Source organism: Pteropus vampyrus, unplaced genomic scaffold (genome assembly GCF_000151845.1).
Source record: "Pteropus vampyrus isolate Shadow unplaced genomic scaffold, Pvam_2.0 Scaffold28, whole genome shotgun sequence".
In the NCBI taxonomy this organism is placed as follows: domain Eukaryota; kingdom Metazoa; phylum Chordata; class Mammalia; order Chiroptera; family Pteropodidae; genus Pteropus; species Pteropus vampyrus.
Window position 1 is genome coordinate 5893612 of NW_011888809.1, and position 19146 is coordinate 5912757.

Sequence of the window (19146 nt, forward strand, 5' to 3'; positions counted from 1 at the left end):
TTTAGATAAATAAATATGTAAGGCCAATTCCATGATTTTCTCCCAATCTCTAACAATACCTTTTCTAGTTTATTCCCTTTCAAATTACCCTTTTAACAATGCCTCATCAGATCTATTATTATACAATAATAATAACAAGAATCTTTATGAAGCTTTGTGTTGAAGGAAAAGATTGGTGTTTTTGTTTGTTTTTTTTTTTAATATTTTTTAGGTGAGGCAACCCTTGGTTGACCTCACAGATTGCAAGGACCTTGTCAGCTTACAATCTCTTATTTTTTATTTTTTATACCTACAGCACATGGTCTTCCTAGGTGGTCTCCCATCCAAATACTAACCAGGCCCGACCCTTCTTAACTTCCGAGATCAGATGGGATCAGGCTTGTTCAGGGTGGCATGGCTGTAGACAATACCATTTTCTTAAAGCACTAAATCACACTGAAGAGATTGGTTCAATCTGAAACCAGAGATTAAAACAAAATTTAACTTGACAAGAGAGTAACAGTTTTGCTCCCTTTTATTTTGGAGGGAGTCATTGTTGTAATCAGACACCTTCTGTTCAAATGTTGTTCAACTTCAATTCCAGAGAACAATAGAAAAAGGTAGGGTAGCTGTGACTAACAGGAGAATATTAGCTTATATCATTACGATCTGCCTTAAAAACAAACAAACAAACAAAAAACCCGAACAGTTGAACAGATTGAGGAAGTAGTAGCAGAAGAGATAGCGTTAAGAATTCAGTCTCAAACAAAAAGATCTTTCTTTCGGAAAAATAAAGATGTATTTAGACAAAATCAATTTATCAAGTCCTGATTGAGTGGAGAGGATAAGCTGAGGCTTGTTTGACAAACAAATTCTAGATATTCAAGAGTGGTAAGTTTAGAATAAATAAAAGGGAGATATACTTTCAACAGAAGGAAATGAATACACTTCTGGAACCCATTAGCCTAAGAGCGGGTACTGGCTAAAATATAAGTAGACTGCAAAGACATTCAATTCATTCATAGATGACAGGTATAGCATGGATTACTGAAAGAGGACAGGGTGTTTGGGCACTTCCCTGACCTCTGACGCTGATGTCAAATGTGACACTTTGGCCCTCTGAGACTCACTTTTGGAATCATCATCTGAGACTGTCTCCTGGACTGCAAGGACCAAGGGACTGGCCCAGCGGCACAAGTCTGATGTTCTCATGTTTCATCTTCCTGGGCCAAATATTAACTTTCAGCCTGAAGTGTCTGTCACCAAATCATCTGTCTTGGTAACTGCCGTTGGGGTCTCACATTGTGAAGAGGTCATGAATCTTTCTTGCTGACAGTGAGAACAGCCACGCCAAGCTGCCATGGAGATTTCTGCTTCCCACAATGTTTATGACAGTAAATTAGGCTACGGAATGCACCAAAGATTGTTTACATGACCCCTGATACCTGGTGCATTTGTCAGGCCCACTCCCTGGACTGTGACTTTTGTAGAAACAGAAAATATTTAAAATAGAAGGCCACAGATAATATATAAAATTATCAGAGCGCTTTACAGGAACTTGCACTGCTTTATTTGGACCTTTCTCTCAGGTCTCATATATTTTCTTTCCTTCTTCGTCAATTTGGTCCTTTTATTATCATTCCATTTCCACTGGCTTCTTGGATAGTTTCAATTCCATACTCAAACCGAGTAGTCGGAGTGTTCCCTTTATACTTAGCATTGGATCCTCTGCTTGTCTACTTACATAGCCATTTTCTTAGGAAGCTCAGCTATGCAAATTAACTGTGTGTGCAGTGATTTGCAAGTCTGTAGATCCTACCATAACTCTTATCCAAACTCTTTACCTTGTTTCCAGTTGCTTCTCATAGCTTTATGGTTACACCTACTTTGCAGGTTTAGTCTTTAGTAGAAAATCCTGTTTTCTAAGTAAGACCTTGTTACAGAATAAAGAGACAGGTTATTTCATAAAACAATCTCTGTAGACTGTCATTCCAATCAAAATAGAAACTTAGGGGAAATATTTACTTATCGCATGTATTTCTTAAAACCATCTTGGAACTTGTGTGTGTAGCCCTCATTGGTGGTAAATTTGTCCTTTGACATTGGATTCTGTTTTTTTTTTTTCAAAAGCCCCAGAGTTATCTGGTTTAGAATAAATAAATCTGGTGATAAATTAGCCTTTACAGATTCAGGTAGCTCTAATCTTTATACAATTTTTACTTCTATTGATGCACAATTGACTTTCTTATGCATTTTATTCCTTCGATAAAATCGAATGACTCCTTTGTTCTCAGAACTGCAAAAGAGCTGCTGATACCGAGGTGAATGATACACAGTTAACATTACTGAGACAAAAGCTTGGTCTGGAGGAAAATCTTGTTTCCTTGATTCTAACAATCCACGTAATATGCGCTGGCTGTCTTCTGCCGGAGTTATCTGAGATCATGGAGACAGGCCCCTCTGTGGCACACAGTTGTGGGGACGGCTGAGATTAAGAGTGGAGCAGGAGCTCCTCAGCCCTCCGTGCTTCACACTAAGCACAAGGTAGCAGCAGCCCGCTGCTGGAGGAATTCGAGTCTATGGGGCATCAAAAGTAGCTATAGCAATAAGAAAATGTAAACCCAAATCAATTAGAGTGAATCAACTCCCCATACTAAAGGCCTGACAGAAGAGGCATTCCTATTTCTTCATGTAAATATTTTTTAACTCTATCTATATTGATTTTCTAGACTATAAAAATTATGGAAACCCCCCAAGGCAGGAAAAAAGCCAAGCCATTGTGCACAGACAAAACAATCAATAGAGATGATTTAGATGTTGGAACCATCAAATTTGTGTTTTAAAATAACTATGATTAATATTTATTAATTCTGTTAGCCATTGGAGAATGTAGACAACATGTAAGAATAGATTGATATTGAGTACAGTGCTGAAAACTGTGTATGAAAAAAGTTTATAAGCAGATTAGATACAGCTGAGGAAAGAAATGAGTGAACTTGAAATTAGGGCAATAGAAATCATCCAAACAGAGACACAAAGAGGAAAATCAAGCAGGGCAAGAATGGGAGGAGAACAGAGCGTCCAACAATCGTGGGACAGTGTCAAAAGTCGGATAGATGTGTAATTAGAGTCCCTGATGGAGAAAAAATGAACAAAGCAGACAAAATATTTGAAAAGATCAAGGCTCAGACTTTTCCAAAAATTAATGAAATGCAATAAATCAAAGATCCAAAAAACTCAGCAAATCTCTCAGCAAGATTAATTATCCCCCCAACTCATATTCAAATTGCTGTAAAATAGGATGAAGATAATATCTTGAAGGCAGCTTGAAAAAGAATACACTTTTATAAGTTAAAGATGTCATAAACCATAGAATAATCACTAAAGAGTAAAATTATAATAGAGGTATAACGAATGAGTCAAGTGGAGATGAAATGAGAAATAATTAATCAAAAAGAAGGCAAGAAAAGAGGGGAAAAGTTATTAAGAACAGATGAAACAGATAGCAAACAACTAGCAAGATGATAGATTTATGTTCAACCATATCAATAATTAGGTCAAATGTAAATGGTCTACACACTCCAATAGAAAAGCAGTGGAGATGATATATATTTGCCAGTCATCATGTTGTACACCTTAAACCTTCATAGTGTTATATGTCAATTATATCTCAGTAAATCTGAGGGGGAAAAAAAGAAAAGCAGTGATTTCCAGATTGGATAGAAATCAAGATAAATCTATATACTATTTATAAGAAATTTACTTTAAATAGAGATGTAGCTAAGTTAAGAGTATAAGGGTGAGAAAAGATACACCTTACTAACTCTAACCAAAAGAAAGCTGGAGTAGCTATATCAGTATCAGACAATATAGACTTCAAAGGGATAGTACATTATTATAAAGTAGTAAATTTATCAAAAGATGCATTAGTTTATAATGTATATGCACTTAGAATATTGAAGTACATAAAGCAAAAACTTATGGAACTGAATGGAGAAATAAGCAAGTCCACAATTTAGGTGAATAACTTAATACTCTTACTTAGTAACTGATAGAAGAAGTTGACAAAAATTAGTGAGGATATGGAATACCTGAACTACATCATCAACCAACGTCAGCAAATGGATATTTATAGTACACTTTTCCCACCAGTAACAGAATACACATTATTTTCAAGTATACATGGAACATTCACTAAGATGCACTACCTTCTAGGCCATAAAACAAAACTCAACAAATTTCAAAGAATTAAAATTATGCAGAGAATGCCCTTTTGATAAGAATAGGTTTAAATTAGAATTAATAACATAATGTTATAGGAAAGAGTAATGTAAAATACTCAAATATTTCAACATTAAATACTAACATACCTCTCAGCGACTGACGTGTCTAGAAATCATAAGGAAAATTACAAAATATCTTTTTCTATTAAATAAAAATGAAAACACAGCATACAAGAATTGGTGTGATGTAGCTATTGTAGTACTTAGAGGAAAATGTATAACAGAATAGAATAGGATAGAAAATATGAATGCATTGCAAGGATTCTAAGTAGAAACTGTATATATTACAACTAATATTAGGCCAAGTGCTATGAGCCATGTGGGAGATACACTGGCTTAAAGAAAATGGCAACTATCCACATTAGGTAAAAGTAAATTTTTTATTTATTGCTTACTGTTTTCTTATTTGATTTTGTAACATAAGGCAAGAAGGTTATAGTGAGTAGTTTAATGTTTTTATTACTGTAATCCATAGTTATGAAGCAAAGTAAGAATGTTTTTCTCTGCTCTTAGCAAGAGTGTGAAGACTTTAAACCAAATTTCAGTAATGAACTTTCAGTGTGTTTTTCAGAAGTTTAGAATATGATATTTTTTGTTTGTAACCACTGTGGTATTTAATTCCAACTAGTGTAGATGGCACAGTAAAATATATTGTTTTCTTATTAGAATAACAAAGAATATTCATGTTCAATTTCAACTTCTAGATATAAATTGTGATGATGTTGAGAAAATCATTGACTCTATTCTAAAAAATACTTTATAATAAAGTTTATTGAAAGTATAGTTTTAGCAAATGCTGAAAATACAAAGAAAACGGCAGAAACCAGTGTATTTTTTTTATGAAACTTCAAACCTTCAAAATTAAGAGAAAAATCTACTTGGCAATACAATATGCAAAATTTGTTGATAAAAATTCTCAAATATTTCCATTGGAAAAAAAAGACAGTTATTGCAACATTTTCTACAACATTCTGCAGCCATTAAGTAAGCCTTATTATCATCATATTTAATAGTCTTTAGTAATAATATATAGTCTGACGAAGAGACAATTGCTCATCTAATCACTGGAAAATTATTTTTTCCATATGTGTTGATGCTGTGTGTATCTTTATTTTATCTTACATAATCTTTATTATTAAACAATATTTCAACGCCATGCTTATTACATCATTATACTCAAGTACAGATTTTACAGTCCAATCTGATGAGTGTCCTGATATTTGTAAAACTTTTAATTTATGGGAGATAATTGTGGCAAGACAATTTTATAGAGAATTTGTTTAGTTGTATAAATTAACCTAGATTAGAATTAATTTAACCTAGATTTGAATTTCTTCCTATATTTAGGAAGAAAAATTGTCAACATAAATAAATCTGGAAAAGTTATAAAATAACCACTGATGATAAGGCTGAAGATATATTACAAAGTGTATAGAAGTTACTAAGTTGGTTAGAGTCTATTAATAATGGTTCCATTTTAAAACATTTAAAAATACATCATAAATCTTGAGAATCTCAAAAAATTCTGCATATTTTCCTGGGTATGTTTAAAAACACATTGAATGATTTTAAAGTTATTTTTAAAAATTTACTAGGTAACTGGATTTTAGAAATATTTTGTTCAGAGACTGTAGTTAACCATTGCTATTTACTACATCATTCTGAAATTCTTTGCTTTTTGGAAGAGAAAGTATTAAGCATGGCATAGGAACTCACGAATCAGATTCATATTTTCAGTTGTAAAAGAATCTCTCTTGGAAAATATTTCTACAGATGTCAAAGGAGTAACAAGTTTGGCTACTTAACTGATATTTTTAGCATTCTTAACAAATTTAATTTAAAACCGCCGGGAAAATCAATGCTATATTTCAACACATCAAATGTATCCAAGAAGTTCCAAAAGATGTTATGGCAAGCAAGACTCAAAAATAGTCTCCCCAGTTGCTATGTTTTTCCAACATTGCTATAACATATTGAAAATAATTCTATTAATGAAGCCAATTTGAATAAATAAATTTAGAGATATTGTTACAGTTCACTTCTATGTCTTAAACTTTTAATCATTATTGTCCAGAAGAGAAATTTGAAACACTAAAGAAAAATGTTCTCTTTGCAAACCTTGAAATAATAATTCATTTAAACTTGGCCCACCAAAAAGAAAGTAAATTTTATATCTCAGTTCTTCATCGATACCAGACTATTTATAAGATAGAAGTTACCATTACTTTGGATTAAGATCACAGGAGAATTTCTATGGCTAAATAGAAAAAATGTGTATTTATAATTACCATTCACAATCACAATGACATATTTGTATAAATTAAGATTTTCAATACTGAACTGATCAGAAACAAAGGAATAAATCAGCTCACAAGTGTACCAGAGGTCATCTGTTTCTGGCTAAGGTAGAAAAAATGAAACTAGATTTACCATTCCAGTTGAAATAACTTAAAAATCAATCAAACGAACAAATTAATAATCAAAAAAGCAGACCAAATAAAAGAAATGACAATTTTCAAGAAACTGAGTATCAGGTAATATGAATCAGTGATCTCTGAAATATGAAAAACAAATGAGGTAAGTCTCAGTGATTAGCCACAGTGAAGGGAGAAGGACCCAGGAAGAGCTTATTAGTCTCCCTGAGTTGAAGAGACAGAGTTGAGACACCAACGCAGCTAGAGCTCACATGGAAGAGTACCAAAGAAAGAAGGAATGCATGGAGAGAAAACCAACAGATTTTCAGAGGGTCCTCCTTGAGTATTAAGTAGAGTACTGAGCCCATTCTCATCAGCAAGACTGGAAAAGCCTCATAATTCACAGGGTATTGACTAGAATCCTCAGAAGAGTCTGGCCTCCGCTGTGGGGATTAATTAGCCTTGAATTAGATGCAGTTCTGGTCCCACCTAACAAACCTCAAGGGCAGACCTAAGAGGATCATGCTGCTTATAAATAATCAACTGTATTGCAGAACAATGATCAAGAATATTTATAGGAATACAAAAATATTCAGCACCTAGCAAAGCAAAATTTACAACGTGTGGTAGCTAATAAAAATTTACCAAGCATGCAAAAACCAAAATGAAACAAACAAAACCTATACAAAAAGCACTCATAATGAGGAAGAAAATAAAGCAATTATAACTGACCTATACTGACACAGATGTTAGACTTACCAAAGACATTAAAACAGTTATTACAATTGTATTTCATATGCTCAAAAGGCTAGAGGACAGATTAAACATGTTACATAGATGTGCAAGATAAAAAAAAAAAAACATGCAAATTAGATTTTTAGAGGTTAAAACTATGTCTGTGGTAAAATACACTGCATTTAGTTAATTTCAGTTAGATGTTGCAGAAATGTCAATTAATAAACTCGAAGACATAGCAATAGCAATGATCCAAAATCAAATACACAGGAACCAAAAAAGAGTGGAGTATCTGTGAGCTTTGAGACAACTTCCGGAAACTTAATATACATGTAATAGGAGCTCCGAAGTAGAAAGGGCACACACATATTTAAAGAAATAATGGCTCAGTAATTCCCAGTTTGATGGAAACTCTAAAGCCATAGATCCAAGAAGCTCAGTAAATTCTAAGCATGAGAAATATAAAGAAAACTACAGGAAGACACATCAGAATAGCATTTTCCACAAGCAATAATAAAGAGAAAGTCTGGAAATCAGCTAGAGAAAAACACATAGGAACAAAGACAAAGTATATTTCTCATCAGAAACTATGCAAGCAAGAAAACAGCAGAGTAAGATATTGAAAGTGCTTTTAAAAAACCTGTCAAGTTAGAATTTTATAGCCAATAAAAATACCTTAAAGGGAAAAAAACTTTTCAAATGCACGAGAGCTGAAATAGCATACCTGCAGTACAAAAAATGTTGAACCAAATAATTCAGACCTAACAAAAATGGTACCGGATAGAAATAGGAGTCTGCACAAGGGAATGGAGAGCCTATAAAATGGTATCCATATACATTTTTTCTATTACTTAAATATATTTAAATGATGATTCACTGGTTACAAAATAAAAACAATGTAGCATGGTGTTTATAATATGTATGACAGCAATAGTGCAAAGACGAGGAAGGGAAAAATGAAAGAATACTATGCTAAGGTTTTTACACTATATATGAAGTGACATAGCATCTCTTGAAGGTAAACTGCGATAAGATAACATGTATGCTTTACACGCTAAAGCAGCTAATAAAAAAAGAGATATAGAGTAACGAGCTAACAAAACAAATAGAATCAAATAATGAAAATATCTGAAAAATGGAAACAAACCAAGTGTCCAACAACAGGGAAAATGGGCAAATAAATATTATATCTTTATAATGGAATATTATTCAGCAATAATAATGAACCATTCACACACAACAATGGATGAACCAGAAAATAATTATGCTGAGTGAAATAGCTAAACATATAGAATTTTTTAAACTACAACATTTACTAGGAGATTTTTGCCCTGATACTCTTCCTACAACATCTTCCACATTATTTTTTGGGAAATATGGTCCAGGACCCAAATATCCCATGGTAATGACACAATCTTAGGCAAGGGTCTTTTGAGGAGTGGTGAGCTTAGGAGTTCTGTGTTCTAGTTCCAACTTTTCTATTCACTAGTTGTGGGACAATGGGAAGTCTTTTTTAAAAAAACATTTATTCTCTGTTGTATTTTCAAAACAAGGGTTTGGATTGTGAGATTTCTAAGACCCTGATGAGCTGTGAGTTACTGAACCACATCAGGCCTTGAAAATCCAGGCATGAAACTGAACTACAGAGTGGCTGGAACCCCAAATGAGGGGGGCCGGGCTGATTTAAAATATACGACACCCACTTCAGGTAGCTCCTTCTCCAGTGGATGAGACCAGAATGAAAATAATCCTGGTGTGTGATAGATGCTGCAGTAGTGATATACATTTTCTTTCAAAGAGTTATTAGGAGCCAGTGCTTCGACATAATTGACAGAATTCCATATACTTTTTATATTTTCTGCATACATTACTTGGCTTGGCACAACACATATTAAATAAATAAATTCTGTCTTTGTATAAATTTGTGCATGGCTCTATATTCCAAAAGCCTAGTCCTAATGATCAGTCATATCTCTATTCTGGGCTCCAGATTGATATTACACAGATCTACTTTATGTCTCCACTTGGAGATCTAAAACGCATCTCAAGTCCAACACCCTCCAGACTGACCTAGTATACCTTCAGTGTTCTCTGTTCTGGGATTGTCTTCACCATTTACCTAGTTACATTCATTGTAGTGAGTGAAATAATACACATTGTAACTAGTGCTCTATATATAATGAGTGAGAGACTATAGTAAAAACCATCTTTGATACCTTCCTCATTCCATCTGCCAGACACAATACATTACAAAGCTCTGTTGAGCATATATCCTAAAGATCTATTCAATTCATCCACCTGTTGTTTCCCCCCACCCCATCACCACTCTAATTTCCTCTTAACTCTTGACTAGATTATGCAAGAAACTCTAAACTGGACTTGCCACATCCACACCTGCCTTTTTCCAATCTGTTCTCCGTATTTTAGCCACTGTGGGGTCTAATCTCGGGCAAGACTTGGTCTAGTATTGCCTCTCTGTCCACCCTCTTAAAACCCTTCCCATTGACCTCCACAGGTTTAGCAGCTTCTTTTTCCTTCATCCTGCTTTATGCTCCTTCATATGTCTCCTTTCAGTTCCTTTGATGCTCTGTGCACCACAGGGCCCTTTTACTGTTTTCCTTACCTCTGATGTCTTCCTATACCCTTCCCTTCCCTTCTCCTGATTTAATTTAATTCAATTCAACATGTAGATCACAACTCTATGTCATCTTGACTTCATGACTAATTCAAATATCTGTTTTACTCTTTTATAACACCACGTACCCCTCCTTTATAGATTTTATCATAATTATGATTTGGTGTTTATTTGGCAGAAGTCATTTGGTCATATCGCTGTCATCAGATTATAAGCTTCACGAAGGCACCTAATTTTGTCTTTTTCTGTTCATCCCTGGATCCCCAGCACTTCATCCCATGATTGACACATATTGGACAACCGATAAATGTTTGTGGAATAAATAAATGAATGAATACATGAATGTGTGACTGTAAAATATATATGAGGAAATTCAGGGACATTAAGACATTCTTATCCAATTGCAGTTGAATCTGATCTTGAAGCTTTCTGGCTAGTGAAGTCAGCTAATCAGTAAAGGCCCACACGATTCCTCCTCCCTGCCAACATCATCTCTGTTGACAACCAGAGTGTAAGGCTTTTGCTCTCCTCTAAGCCCCTAGGACCTCAGCTCTTTGTGTCTTACCTTGGTACTCAACGCTGCAGCTTGCTGCAAACACCATGAGTGCATGAATCATATCTTATTAAACTATTGCCATGACGGCAAGACAAGTGGTATCAAGGAACTGCCAGCTTTAAGGCCTTTGTCTTCCAAAGCCTTTCATCCTCTGCTGGAGGGACAGAATCTTCCAATGCTCTGTTCCCCAAACCCTTGGCTTCTGCCTCTACTTCGGCCAAATTCATTTATTTATGCTCAGCTTTAAACAAATAAACAAATACAAATGTTCAGGCGTTTTTATGGCACTTCCTTCATTTTGCCCTTTCACGTAGTTAATTGTATACCTATATCTCTTCGTGGACAGGTGTTTGGGAGAAGCTGGGTTGTCTCGTTCTTTTTTCCCTCTTCCGACACCCAGCACTGAGCCTTGGTGGCAGCCCGTCTAAGGTAATGTTTGCTGACTTCCACTGACTCATGAAAACCAGGGACAACATAAGTTTTCCTTTTCTCTTGGTCCACACACTTGTCCTGCAGTATGGTATAGTTGCCAGAGCACTCGGTTATGAGTCAGCAAACTTGGGTTTTAGTCTGAGTCACCTAGTCTTAGTTTTCTCATCTATAAAAGAGAGAAAATAACCCCGGTCCTATTCATTGCAATGAATTGTTAAGATCAAATAGGATGATGAGTACAGAGGCATTTTGTAAAATGTAAAGGATTCTCCAGATGTAAGGGATTATTATTATTTTCTTTAAAAAAACCCAAAAAACCACAGACTGAAGTAGCTAAGACTAACTTGCGCCTCCTCCCAGCTAAGCCTATAACTCGCAATGGGTGCCAGAGGCGTCGCTGGCTTTGCTCTTTATGCAGCCAAAGGGAATGATTCATTAGTTGCTGTTATGAGGCCCATATATGCCGCACCACCTGAGTGTGTGGTCACTGGTGCCAAAGTTATTTGGTCACCGGAATGTGAGAGAAATGCCTGGAGCACATCACTCATGCTCGGTGGGTGGCGATAGTAAACTTCCTTCTGGACTGGGAGATTAGATTTGATGCTAATATCTGTTAGAGACCCTGTCGACAGTGAATGAGTGAAAGTTACAGCGTGCCTTCAGCAGGCACAGAAGAAGAAGGACGGCCTGCGGCAAAGGGTCAACTCTACCCCAAAAGTACCCCATGCAGGTGTGACTTGGCCACATTTTATTGTGATGGTCGGTTACTTCTTCTGCTCCTCCCAATCGTGTGTGAATTCCTTGAGGGCAGGGATGAGTTTTAGTCATCTTTTCATTTCCAGCCCTTGAGTCTTATTAATGCAGAGTACGTGCTCAGAAAACCTTTGGAGAGTATTTGGCGGACTGAGAAAGAAAATGATGGCTAAGATTAGGTTTGTGGTCTGGCAGAGTGGCAGACCTATGACCAGATAGATACTAAGCGATGTGCTATGTATGTGTGAGGACAGAGGCTTCAGAGAAGGCTCCTATGGCAACACTTGCGTTGCATCTTGCAAGAAGAGACGGCTGAAGCCAGGGGAAGAACGGAAGAAACATGGCTTAAAAGGTTCAGTAACGTTACATGCTTAAGAGCCTTAGATATTTCAAGATGCTTTTGCATCGTCTCAATTCTCACAGAAATTCAGATGTGACGAGGGCACTCCTTACTGCCACATTCCTAGATCAAGAAACAAAGCCCCAGGTGGCTTAAAGAACCTGACTGAAGTCACATAGCAGGTGGGCGGGTAAGCCAGAATTGGAACTCTCATGACTTTTATTTCTTTGCTCTTCCTTCTAGAGCACACTGCTTTATGTAGTAGGGCATCCAGACTATTCTTTTGAGTGTACCTAATGGTGCATTGGAAGAAGTTTCCAGAAGTCATTATGAACTGGGCAGAAAAATGAACTGTTATCAGAGTTTGGAATGGAGAGATTTCTTTGTTAGTTGGTGCTTTATTTACAAACAGAAGGAATTCACTGCCTATAGCGTAGACCCCAAGTGCAGGAAAGACAAGAGTCCAATTCATCGTGACATTGACAAGCTGGCTGGGTATGGAGAGCACAGATGAATCTACCAATTATCACCCGATATTTGAAATAAAAAAAAAAAAATCCTTTGAATTAGAAAACAACCTCAAACTCCTTCTGTAGGACTCTTCTCTTTCTTTCATTTCTAAACTTATGAACATCTGAAAAAAAATCAAATCCATATGCTTTGGGATTAATAGCGTTTAAGTCATCGAACAGCATTGCATAAGAGCTACTCAACGTCCAGGAGTCAACATGGCTTTGGTCTTCTAAATGAAGGCTATTTGTGAGATGCAACTCCAAAATGTTAAGCACTATATATATTCTTAACGTTCATGGACTTTTTCAGATTCGATGTGTGATCTGGAAGCAAGTTGTTTTCATTCTTGGCCTCAGTGTTCTCATCTATAAATTGGGGCTTGTTGGACCATCCCCATGCTCCCTCCCCGCCGTGACATTATGTGGTTCTGGCCCGGGGCTGCTTCTGGCTCATGTCTATGAGCCTGCCTGGGTTCGTGTTCTGGCTCTGCCGCGTGTGAGCTCTAAGTGATTTAGTCTTGCTGGCCTCAGTTTCTTTATTTATAAAAATGAAATAAGAGTACTTACCTCATAGAGCTGTGAGGTTAAATGAGTTAACTCAGGCAAATGCTGCGATCCAGGGCTGGGACATAGAAAGCATTTCATAAACGAAAGCTGTCATTCTCTTCGTTTTGATATTAATGACGGCAGCTACCACCTTCTAGGCAGGTGCTACATGCTCTGCTGGGATTGTCTCGTTCAACCATCACGACAACCCTACCTGGCGGTAATATTTTTATCTCCTCTTTTATAGGTGAGGAGACCGAAGCTTAGGAAGCTTGGCTCCAAGTTATACAGGTAGTAAGTGGCAGAACCAGGAGTTAAAATGACTCTATAGGATCAAAGTAGGAATTTTAAACTATCCTGCAACTCTACCTAGATATGGGCTGTCTCTCCAGGGCTGGAGATGGAGACCTGCTGTAATTTGAAAACCCCCTCCGGGCTAGGGCTGAAGGTATGATTCAGAAGGTAACAAGTAAACACCAATCTGGAGAACAGACTCATGTTATTCATAAATCCTCAATGCATCGAATTTATTCACCTCCTAACAGTCGCTTTCCCCCTTTAACATCAACTTATTATTTCTGTGTTTCTGAGGGTTTTTTTTTCCTCCCAGCGACTTGCTATCGTCCAGTTAAATTCAGCCAGCTACTCGAGGATATACCACTGTGGATAAGGAAGAATACTGGAGCATTATTTATTATATTAGCAAAACCCAAACCAAATGAACAAAATGCAGCACACAATCTTAAATAAAGTATATCCACAATATGCCTATTAGGCTCCTGCTGACAATAAAGAGGTAGCTTTGGGTATCTATTTTTTTTTAGGCGAGCAACTCTTGGTTGACCTCACAGATTGCAAGGAACTTGTCAGCTTACAATCCCTTATTTTTTATTTTTTACGCCTACAGCACCTGGTCTTCCTAGGTGGTCTCCCATCCAAGTACTAACCAGGCCCGACCCTGTTTAGCTTCCGAGATCAGACGGAATTGGGCATGTTCAGGGTGGCACAGCCGTAGACTCCATACATTTCTTAAACATACATAAGGAAAACCATCCTGTCAAACCATCCTGTGGCGTTTTAAGGCAACGAGAATCAGAGGCATGAGCATGGACTCCCTCAGGCTCTCCCTCCAGCCTCATCTCATGCCACTCTCTTTCGCTCTCTTGTGACCTACCCCGAATGGACTTTCTTTTAGTTCTTGAAACATGTCACACTCCTTCCTACCTCAGGGCCTTTGTCCCCCGCTTCTCGCCCTCCTATCTCCCTTTGCTCTTCGTCTTGCTAATTTCTATGACTTTTCCAAAGTCAGCTCAAACCACCCTGATTCAGGGAGGCCAGACAGAGTCCACCTGTCGCACGCTCTCGGAATGCCTGGGCAACCAGTGGTCTAATGTTGGTCCATCTGCTGGGTGGTCAGCTCCTTAAAGTCTCGAACATTCTTTTCTGTCATTTTCACCATTATGTCCCCTGTGGCAAGCACGCTAATTTGTATGCTCAATAATGAGTAAAAAACTCATAGGTTCTTTAAAGGTAAATATCATATTTTATTCCTGGAACCCACTTTGCTTCAAACATGAGTGCATAAAGAGATGACTGGGAGGCATTGAACTTGGAGTCCAGGAATCTGCTTTTTTAACATCAATTCCGTTTGCACCACACTAGCAGACAGGACTTCGAACACCATGGAGAAAATAGCATGTGTTATAGAGTCAAGACCTGACTTTAAACCCCATTCACTTATTAATTCAAAGAGTATTTTGAGTGCCAGATACTGTGCTGGATGCCAAAAAAGACAGCAGCAAACAGTACCTGTGTTCAAGAACCTTGTATTTTGGTAGGGAAAGGGGAGAAGGGGAACGAGCATTGTGATACACTGCACATGTGCCATGAGAAGGGTACGCAAAGGCTGCTCTGGAGACCCAGCTTTGGGAGGGTCCCAAACATCATCGGGGTGGGCCGGAAGGCTTCCTGAGGACGTGAGGGCTAAATTGAGATGAGGTGGAGGAGGTCTCCTGAGGTTAGTGGGGCTGAGGTGCCTCAGGAGGCATGGCTGATAATGCAAGTGGGAGGCTAGAATGGGCAGGGCAGGGCAGGGGACCTCATCGTGGCTCCAAGACAAGGAAGACGATGGTTCAGAAGGTGACATCTCTGAAGGCAGTGAACCTCAATGGAGAGTTCACCAAATTCCAAATCATTTCCATATTCTCTTTCTCTTAGATGTATGGAGAGTAGGTGATGGTGCCTACTTAAGACTCTCTTCTGCCTCCTTAAGACTCATCCTGAATTTTGAAGCACACTTTCCCTTTGTATGTCACTTTAATAAAACTGCAAACAGATCAGAGATTGGTCCCTCGCGACATGTAAAGGGCTCAGCAAACACCAAGGCAATAAAGTGAAGAAAGTGGGTGACAGCGCAGAATTTCATGAGTATCAAAAGTTAATTTAGGGCTTTTATATGAAACCCCCCAAAGGTCCTGATAATAAATTCTCGTTCTCTTTTCCACAGCCACTCCTCCCTCCCCATCCCAAACTCGTCTGGACTTCAGAGCCTCCCCAGCCCCCCAGAGGCGTTCTCTGGCCTTGAGGAGGGTAGTGAGCTCGGGGACTGGCAGATTTAGGGCCCTGTCTTCTCCCCTTTCAGAATGAGACCACCTGTCAACTTGGGTTACTGTCCTTTGGATGAAGGGACATTTTAAAATCACTCTGAGCCAATGACTCTAAAAGACATGTGGTCTCTTGCTGATAGAGGATAATACATTTCTAAGTTCAGCAATGACAAATAACCCTTTGCAAGTTATTAATACTTCATAAAACAAGCGTTCCAGCTTTTGTTTAGTTCCTGGCTTTCTCTTCCTCTCTTCTATTGTTCTTTCTCCTAATTTTTTTCCTCCTCTTCTTCCATCTGTCTTTTCTCAGATTCCCTTCATAGTTCTGAGTTTGGCTTTGATTGCTAAACTATATATTTATTCTAAGAACACAGTTTGCTAATCAATGCTTTGATAACCTCTTTAAATTTTCAGATATGATTTTTTAAAAAATTACTTGTCTCTGTTAGAACTGTTGTGGCTTCGCTTCAGATTCATTTTTAACCACCTCGTTAAAGGGGATTTCATAATTTGTAATTTTTTTCTTTAAGGCTATTTTTTTTAAAAAAAAAATTTTATGTGTTCCTTCTTCTTTTCATCCTTTATTCCCTCCTAAGGTTCTTTCTACTTCTTTCTTTCTCCTTTACTAGATTTCATTTACCTGCCAGCCTCCTCCCCACACCCCTTCCCCTTTCTCTTCTGTTTCTCTCAACTTCCCTTCCTCTGTCTCTGGTGTTGATTTTCTTATTGGTAAGCTTTAATATTATGGAAGAAAAAAAAAAAAAGTCTGAATTCACTGGCATGCTCACCAGACCAGCTGTGGCTAGAAGCAATAAGGGCTTCCATGAAGGTTCTTTATGCTTCACAACAGGTTGGTTTTATTTCGTTCATCATCATGGGTGCGCCCTGTTGGCGCTGGTTCGGTCTCTAAGTAGTTGGCCATTTCTCAGCGTCTGGACCTTGGAGATTTCGCAGATAGGCCCGAGGTCTCTGGCCTCCCTCTGAAGCGCTGGCCGCCCAGGAGACCATGTGAGGTGGTGGGTTTCTTCACAGTTTCTCGACTATGCGGTGGCTTGTCTCCATTTTGATTCAGTGCCTCATTCAGCCTGTGATAATGGCCAAAGAGTGCTGGTTTTCTAGATTTCTTAGACTTAAATGAAGGACTGGGAGTTTTGGGAGAGGTGTTTTTTCTTGAACTCCTTTGAAGGCATCTTTGTACCCTCATAGTTGTCTTGGGCACCTTGCCTTGGCTTCTAGCCCTGAATGGACAGGTGGCCTTCTTCTTCTTCTTCTCTTTGGTGCTTGGAATTGGTTGTCTATAACTGGTTGGTGCTTGTGGTTTCCTGGTCACCTTTGCCATGTCAGTGCCTCCCAGTGGTCTGCCCCAGGCCTCTGGAACTCCCTATATATGCCCCTCCCCAGGACAATGAGGGGCCGCACCCTTCAGTTTTGTTTGTTCAGCGAGACTCTCCTCTAGCCAATAGCAGCCCTGGAGGGGCTTAGACAACACAGAGCACCATCCTGACACATCCGTGAGGGCGGGGACATGCTGGCAAGGACAACATGCTCTTCTGGAGAGACACTGGTGGAATTCTTTTTTACGAACAGCTGTGACAATCTTCTAGCTTCTTGGTGGAGATACTTTGTGATTAGAATTAGTCCATTTGTTTCTCTAGGTAGAGGGTCTCTCATCTAGGTTTTGTCCCCTTTCCCTAAGAACTGTTTCTGTTTGCCAACTGTAACCGGGCGACCGTATTCCGGCCGTGCGGTGGAGGCATTATTAGATAATTAGATGTTCCGATTTTTCTAAAAAATCAACCCGATTCATTTTGACATTCCAGTGTCGGTCTCCATGTGGCTTCTTCTTTACATCCTCGGTTATGGGGCTTCTGTTCAGCTAGTCTTCAGGTGGTTCTCATTGATGGCTGTTCTGTAATTTAGTTGTGATTTTGATGTGGTCATCGGAGGAGATGAGCACAGTGTTTACCTACTCCACCATCTTGACCAGAAGTCTCCCCATGAAGGCTCTTTTAAAATTAATGTAATACAACCTAAAAAACTTAACAATAAAAGAGAGTAATATGAAATTCTTAACAAAAGCCTATAAAAATAGCTTATGCAAACGAACGTTGCCATTACCCAACTAGTTTTAGTCTGATACATGTTTTTACCTCTCTGTGTTGTCTTGATTCAAGCTCCGTGTAAATGTGAGTTCGAGAACACGTGCTAAATTTAAATGCCAATCTTCCCTTTTCAAACATACGCATCCTACGCGTCATAGCACTTGTGCTTTTAAGCAGGCATTACGAGCACTTTCCTGCCACTTCTTAACTCTCCGTGTTTTATAGCCTTCCAGGGGGAAGGGAGTCTGACTGCTTAAGCACCCCTTCAGGCAGAATGGACAGCGTCTCCAAATATCTAACAGATGTTGTGCTGTATCTCAGGATGAATCCATTATTGATTCGGAACTCTCGCTATGGTAACTTTTGCCAGGTTTTCTTTCACACTTGTGATGAGGAAAGGGATTGAGCATCAATAAGGAGACAAGACAATAACAATAAACAGACATGGATTTAAAGCAAGGCAGTAATCACAAAAACAATCGAGGCCCCCTTGACAGTTGCTCTCTTTCCAGTGCCAGATTGCAAATCACTTTGTGTTTCCTTCTCCCCGAGCTCACACACATTCGGAGACACAGGATCTGAAAACAAGCCCATTTGAGTTCTTGTTCAAGGAAATATTTGGATAAGAGAGACAGGACTAAAGAAATTCAGAGTCATCTCGGAGGAAGTTTTCAAAAAAGATGGGAGTGGCGTGTTAGGCCTGGGAAGCGAAAAGGACGACTTAATTCTCTGTTCCTGTCTAATCAGAAGCACTTGCAGCCTCAAAAGCACATCCTGATTGCAGTGGACGCCAAAGGCATGTTTTCTGTGTTCAAAGCAGAATCCATCATCTTCTCCCCTCTTTCTAAACCTGCAGTCTTGCATGTAATTTACCTAATACATCACTGTCATATTCATTTTTCTAAAGCTCTTTACTTTAGACTGCCTTGGATGTTTTCAGAAAGTTAGTATGATAAAAGTATATGAATTAGCTTATCCAACCATTATGTATTAAATGCCTGCCTTAGGATTGCAGAGAGCTATACGAAATAGTGATGCCTAGCGTAGCAGAAAGATGGTCTTGCAAATGAAAATGAAGAGGTATGAGGAGTGGAGTCACAGAGCTCTTATGTGATGCTATGATGGAGATGAAAAGAAGGTTTTAACTTAATAGGAGGGGCTAGGCCGAAGATTATCAAGGAAGGCTTCATGGAGGTGGTGAAGTTAGAACTGAATTTCTAAGGAGAAGTAGTGTTTCCCAGGCAGATAAGGAA

General features: G+C 38.3%; 2 pseudogenes; both read right to left on the reverse strand.

The window, feature by feature from the left end:
• Window positions 1-286: 286 nt before the first annotated feature.
• On the reverse strand, window positions 287-405 carry LOC111737587 (annotated as a pseudogene).
• Window positions 406-14083: 13678 nt separating this feature from the next.
• On the reverse strand, window positions 14084-14202 carry LOC111737582 (annotated as a pseudogene).
• Between the last annotated feature and the right edge of the window lie 4944 nt (window positions 14203-19146).